Here is a 6,722-nt window from a genome sequence, read left to right on the forward strand (position 1 = left end):
TTTTGACCTTATGATTATGATTATGAATATTTATGAATATATAATGAGGGGTGTGTGTGAATATATGAATATATAATGAGGGGGCGTGCATGTATGAATATATGAATATATAATGATGGGGACGTGGATTTTATATAGGAGTAGGGAATATATATATATATATATATATATATATATATATATATATATATATTTAACAAGTGCTTATAAACATTGAATATTTATAAATGTAAAGAGTTTGAAATAAAAATAATTACTGTTGGTAGGATTTGAACCCACGCTGACAATTGAGTCAAATGGATCTTACGTTCATTGCCTTAACCGCTCAGCCACAACAGTTTTTCTTAATGTGTTACTAAATAGAAAATAAGAATTAAGCTTACCGGGGTTCTGAGAATCATGACGGTGAGGTGTGTGAGCAAAATGTCAGTTAAAAAGGGGTAGGTCTGTGCCTGTTTTTCAGACCTCATAAAAGGAGGAAAATATATGTGCCAATTATTATAGTGTTACACAAGATGTCTCATACCGTTGCTAGTTCCTACTCTGAGAAAGCGGATCTTGAGGATCAGCAAATGGATGAACTTATAAACGCTTTTAAAAAATTACACATTAGCCCTTCCTCGGAGGAGGCTGAAGAAGAAACCGCGGAATGTAAAAAAGGTTCAAGAGAGTCTGAGCAAGTGCCTTTAAGCATCTGTTCCAAGGACCCTCTGTGTATGGAACATACTCCTCTGGGGACTGAAGTGAAAATAGACTCGAACGAGAGAGAGGGAGGCGGCTGCTTTAGGGTAACTATGAAAACGCCCCTAGGGGCAATGCCTCAAGGAACGCCTATTCGTGGATCTCTGATAGGTCGTCTCAAAGGACCTCCCTCGGTCCGGAGGCATTATCACACCTTATAGTCCAACCGCCAATCTTTGGGGAGCCTACTAAATGTGCCCACAGACCCTTCTGATTGAAGGAGTCTGCCGCCATGTCTTCTGCAAACTTTAGATACTTCTCTGAAAATGCCATTCTTATCCTGAAGGGTCTCGTAATATCCTTTTGGTATAGTATAATCACGTCTTATCGCATTTTCTATATCATAAGTAATAAAAGTGCAGTCATTAAAGTTTATATTATCCCACGTATGGGGATATTGAATCTCTGCTAAGCATACTTCCCATTTTCCCGGTAGATTCATTGTTTTAACCAGTTTGGAAGTAAAATTGGAAATTGAATTTTTAGGGAAAACATCCTGTGAAGCATTACTAGGCAGAGTCATATAAAAAGAGTCTTGAGACATTTGAATAATGTTTTAAGTGTAATTAAATACACTCCGGACTTGTTAACTCTTTAGATCCACCACCTGTTGCTCTGCGACCCAACTGTTAAATTTTTCAGGCCAGCTGGCCCATTTTAAGAGATAAGACTTTTTACCATTTTCCTTTTTCTCAGCAACTATCTTCTCTATCCTAAACAACCTATCAGTCTTGACATTTATTTTCTGCAATTCCGGTTCATAAAAGGTACCCGTTATAGATTCTCCATCATAATCACATAGTTTATATACGGCGGAAATCTCAGTATATATTCTGTTATAGTAAAAATCTCAGCAGTAAACATCTGTTCATTGCCTTTTATAAAGGGCGCTCTTAACTTTGAAATTCTAACGTTGTCACCGACTGTAAACTTAAACTTAATATGTTTAGGGCTTTTCTTCTTAGAGTATAAAGTTTTAAACACTTTAAATGAATTGTCTTCATTAACTTCCGAAGGTTTCATTTGAATACTGCGGTGAAAGGAGTTGTTATAGGCCTGAACCATTTCTTGTAGTTTATCAGTATACTTGTGAGTGTAAAAAGCGGTGAAATATTTCCACATTATTGTTTTCAGAGTCCTGTTGTATCTCAACAATAGAGGCTTTTAGTTCATTCCCCGTGGTAAAGTGTAGAATATCATGTTTTTTTAGCATTTGTTGAAATGTTTTGTTCAGAAACTCTGTCCCTTTATCGATTTGTAGTTTTTTAGGCTTCCTACCCGTGCTGAGAATCCTCTTGAAAGCCTCTGTCACAGAAATAGATGACTTATTTTTCAACGGTATTACCCAGGCATATTTAGATCAGATATCTATACATGTTAGCATGTATTTGTAACTTCCATTTTCTTTTGACAAGCTAGACATATCCACTAAATCAGCTTGCCATTGTGTATCGATATTAGATACAAATCCGGTGTTTCTTTTAAAGTTTATTTTAGAGCGTTTATGCAGCGTGTACGAGTCTTGCTCTGATAAAAAGGCGGTTACGGCCCTCTCGGAGACTTTAGGCCCTTCAGACCCATAGCCCTTTGAAGAGTCTGTAACCCTCCTAACCCTCCAGGATTTGCGGGATCGTAGTATATTTTTTTCATACGCCGACGTGCCATCTTTAACCAAAATAACCCAACTGCTACAAATCAGTAATTCAAAAAGTTTTTATTCAAAGTTTATCAAGAAGATTAGGACATTTTAGAAGAAGTGTAAAGTTTTTACACAAACATTCATGTTTAGTCATTAAATAATCCACGACATTTTGTACAATATTCGATATATCTTCATCTCTTAAAAACATTGCCATGTTATAAAAACAGACATCCGTCACATAAGCATACAAAACAATGATATGAGCACATTTGCATTCTTCTATATCATCAAACATCTTAGGTAATATATTCATTAAAAACGCCTTTAATGGGTTACACTGTTTTACATGCGTATCTACCAACTCTAGCCATTCTTGAGCATCAACATCTTGATGGATTAAATCAGTTACACTTTTTAAATTGTTGAACATTTTAACATTTACGGGGATCTGGTTTTGAAAGAGTCTCTTGCATGCCACTTTCGCCGCTATTAACTCAAACAGCAGCCCCTCCATGGTTTTCCGCAGTTGTACCGAAGTCTGGACGTTCCCCATTTTCAAAGTCATAGGCTCCGTAATAAACTAAAGGAGCTTGTGGCTTAGTAAAGCTGCGGTGGTAAAAAGTTTTAGTTATTTTGTTAACAATGTCTCGGGTCTTGTCATCCAAGGTTTCTTGTAGAAGGCGCAGTTTATGTCGAATGCAGCGTTCAGGTCTTAGCTCTGCTAAAATATCTTCCACCAGTTTCTGAAGTCTCGTCAAAGATGGATGGAAATTGAAACAAGCTAGAGCTTTAGCTACCAGAAGTTTCAGCCATGGGACGTGTAGTTTTTCTAGTATTTCTTCAAAATGTTGATCAAAATAATTTAGGTCCGCTTCAAAAAGGCAGCTGTGTTCTCAGCTGGCTTGGGTGATCAGTTTCGCAACCGCGGCAATTTTTCAGCATGTCGCGGTCGATGATCACTTCCAATAGAGAAGCTATGAGACCCGCAGAGATCTTTAATACTTTTTCAGAAGAGATGCCTAAAGGACCGTCGACGTCGTCAGACTCCGCAGGGTAGAGGAGGGGGACATTTTCAAAGTCTTTTATAAGCTGGGTCATTTCTTCACTGGTCCAATCCATCTTGAGATTGCAAGGTTCAAGAATGACATTTTCAGAGAAGTATCTAAAGTTTGCAGAAGACATGGCGGCAGACTCCTTCAATCAGAAGGGACTGTGGGCCCATTTAGTAGGCTCCCCAAAGATTGGAGGTTGGACTATAAGGTGTGATAACGCCTCCGGACCGAGGGAGGTCCTTTGAGACGACCTATCAGAGATCCACGAATAGGCGTTCCTTGAGGCATTGCCCCTAGGGGCGTTTTCATAGTTACCCTAAAGCAGCCGCCTCCCTCTCTCTCGTTCGAGTCTATTTTCACTTCAGTCCCCAGAGGAGTATGTTCCATACACAGAGGATCCTTGGAACAGATGCTTAAAGGCACTTGCTCAGACTCTCTTGAACCTTTTTTACATTCCGCGGTTTCTTCTTCAGCCTCCTCCGAGGAAGGGCTAATGTGTAATTTTTTAAAAGCGTTTATAAGTTCATCCATTTGCTGATCCTCAAGATCCGCTTTCTCAGAGTAGGAACTAGCAACGGTATGAGACATCTTGTGTAACACTCTAATAATTGGCACATATATTTTCCTCCTTTTATGAGGTCTGAAAAACAGGCACAGACCTACCCCTTTTTAACTGACATTTTGCTCAACCTCCTCACCGTCATGATTCTCAGAACCCTGGTAAGCTTAATTCTTATTTTCTATTTAGTAACACATTAAGAAAAACTGTTGTGGCTGAGCGGTTAAGGCGATGGACGTAAGATCCATTTGACTCAATTGTCAGCGTGGGTTCAAATCCTACCAACAGTAATTATTTTTATTTCAAACTCTTTACATTTATAAATATTCAATGTTTTATAAGCACTTGTTTTATATATATATATTCCCTACTCCTATATAAAATCCACGTCCCCATCATTATATATTCATATATTCATACATGCACGCCCCCTCATTATATATTCATATATTCACACACACCCCTCATTATATATTCATAAATATTCATAATCATAATCATAAGGTCAAAAGGTTATCCATCATAACTTTTTGACATTAGCTGTAGTAATAATACTACTAATGTGATATTCCGAAATCTAAATACTGCCCTTCTGTTATAACTTCCGGTAGACTCTTGCAGATTCATTTTGTAGTTTCTCTGATTGCATGATTATAGACACAGTGACTGTATTTCTATGTCGTGTAAGATACATTTATACAGCATTAAATTGTACCTTATTTACAAATGCTATTTCTTAGGTGTGGGTGGAGGGAAATGTTTTACTGTGTGTGTTTTTGACCCCAATTTTTTGGTTTTAATCGATACAAAATTATCAATCCCCAATACAAAAATAAATAAATTTAAAAAAATAATATCGGTGTATAGCCAGTAAACACTGGAACAATGCTGGAAATGGTTACTCAATTCACGTTGACTTGACCCCTTTCCCTGTGTATCTCCTCAACCTGCTGACCCGCTATGTCGCGGCTGCAAGCTGAGGTCCTCCAACTCTAGGCTGCTTGTTATCCCCAAGCACAAGTGCACCACACTTGGACAACGCTCGTTTAGCTTCATGGCTTCGACTCTGGAACTTTGTCCCAGCTTTGGTGCATGATGCTCCCACCGTCACGCGCTTCAAATCAACTCTCAAGACCCTCTTGTTCTCTCTTGCTTTCCATGCTTTTTAACTGTGATATCTGTTGTTAGCTGTTGTGTTGCTGCTACTTTTTTTCCCTGCAAAAAAAACTTGGGCAAAGTCCCTCTTTCCTGACTTGTATATCGCTTTGATTCGTTCTGAATACTTAAACCCACCCCAACTACTGAGTGGCAGCAAATTGTAGATTAGATAAAGGGGCATTCAGAACAGAAAATAGGAGGCATTTTTTTACACAGAGAATTGTGGGAGTCAGGAACCAACTCCCCAGTAATGTTGTTGAAGCTGACACCCTGGGATCCTTCAAGAAGCTGCTTGATGAGATTCTGGGATCAATAAGCTACTAGCAACCAAACGAGCAAGATGGGTCGAATGGCCTCCTCTCGTTTGTAACCTTTCTTATGTTCTTATGGTTGTACGCTCGCGAGATTTAAAACGACATTACAAGAAACTGAGGATTGTTCTTGCTCACAACATTTAAAGCTATATTTCAGTTTGAGAGGGAATATTTACACGCTCATGGAATTTAAAATAGAATTGCAAACTGTGGTGAAATGTAAAACAAATGCCTGAACACACATAGTTAAAAAAAGGTGCTGCACCACCATTTTGTTGTTGTTCTGGTTGCCATGATTCTTGCCTTCCTATATTACTGTATTGCATGCTGTGAAGAGGACAGAGCAGTGGACTCTTGCTTGGGTGCTGAGAGAGCGTCCAGAGAAAATAAAAGTGAATATTGGAACCAAAAACAAGGTGTGTCTCTCCTGTTCTCTGCCTCCTGCTAAAACACTACAATATTGTGTCAGAAAAAAAACAAAGTAAACAATAATTTCATACAGCATATAAAAAGCGAAAGCCCCAAAAAACAAAGCAAAACAAAACAAAAAAAAAACAAAAAAAAAAACATTTACATATAAATGGAAAAATGGAAAAATGAAATGAGTAACCTGAGGAAAAGAAGCCTTATTTATGGGAGATTCGGTATTTTCACTGTTGGTGATTTTAGTGTTTTTATTGAGTTTGGAAACCAATACTAGATGTATTAAATGTGTCAATTATTTTGATTTGCTTCTAAACCAAACAGCAGATTTCATAGATATTATTGAGTTGGGTGTGCTTGCTACCCAAAGGCCTTCCAATTCCCTGTTGAGAGTTAAGCCATTGGCAATTTCTATGAAATCTAATGCAATCCAGGAACCTAAATGATCAATAAAAATAATTTGGGTGAATTCTGAATAATACTGTGGGTTCATTGTCAGCCAACACAATTCATAGTAATTACCATTCAATGTGCTTTCACTAAATGAAATTATATTTGGTATTTCTTAATTACATTCCAGATGCTAGTATAAGACTTCATGTTGATTAAGGAATCCAAACTGAGCCCAGGTGTTCCTAACAAAAGGCTCATCGGAGGAAGTAATGGCTAGATTGAACCTGCTATCCTGAAGTCACTCACCATTCATAAACATAACTTGTCATCAGTATTCATAGCCATGATCAGAGGTGAATATGCAGTGGTAAGCAGATGTAAACTGTTTGCAAAGGTCAGTGTTAGATGTATTATCTCAGTTGTGAACGTAAAGCTGGACG

General features: G+C 38.0%; 1 non-coding gene across 1 annotated transcript; it reads left to right on the plus strand.

The window, feature by feature from the left end:
* The first annotated feature begins 4,199 nt into the window (after positions 1–4,199).
* trnal-uaa lies at positions 4,200–4,284 on the plus strand. The gene has a single exon. It is a non-coding gene; the product is annotated as a tRNA-Leu (tRNA).
* The last annotated feature ends 2,438 nt before the right edge of the window (positions 4,285–6,722 follow it).

Source organism: Polyodon spathula, chromosome 3, assembly GCF_017654505.1.
Source record: "Polyodon spathula isolate WHYD16114869_AA chromosome 3, ASM1765450v1, whole genome shotgun sequence".
Taxonomy (NCBI): domain Eukaryota; kingdom Metazoa; phylum Chordata; class Actinopteri; order Acipenseriformes; family Polyodontidae; genus Polyodon; species Polyodon spathula.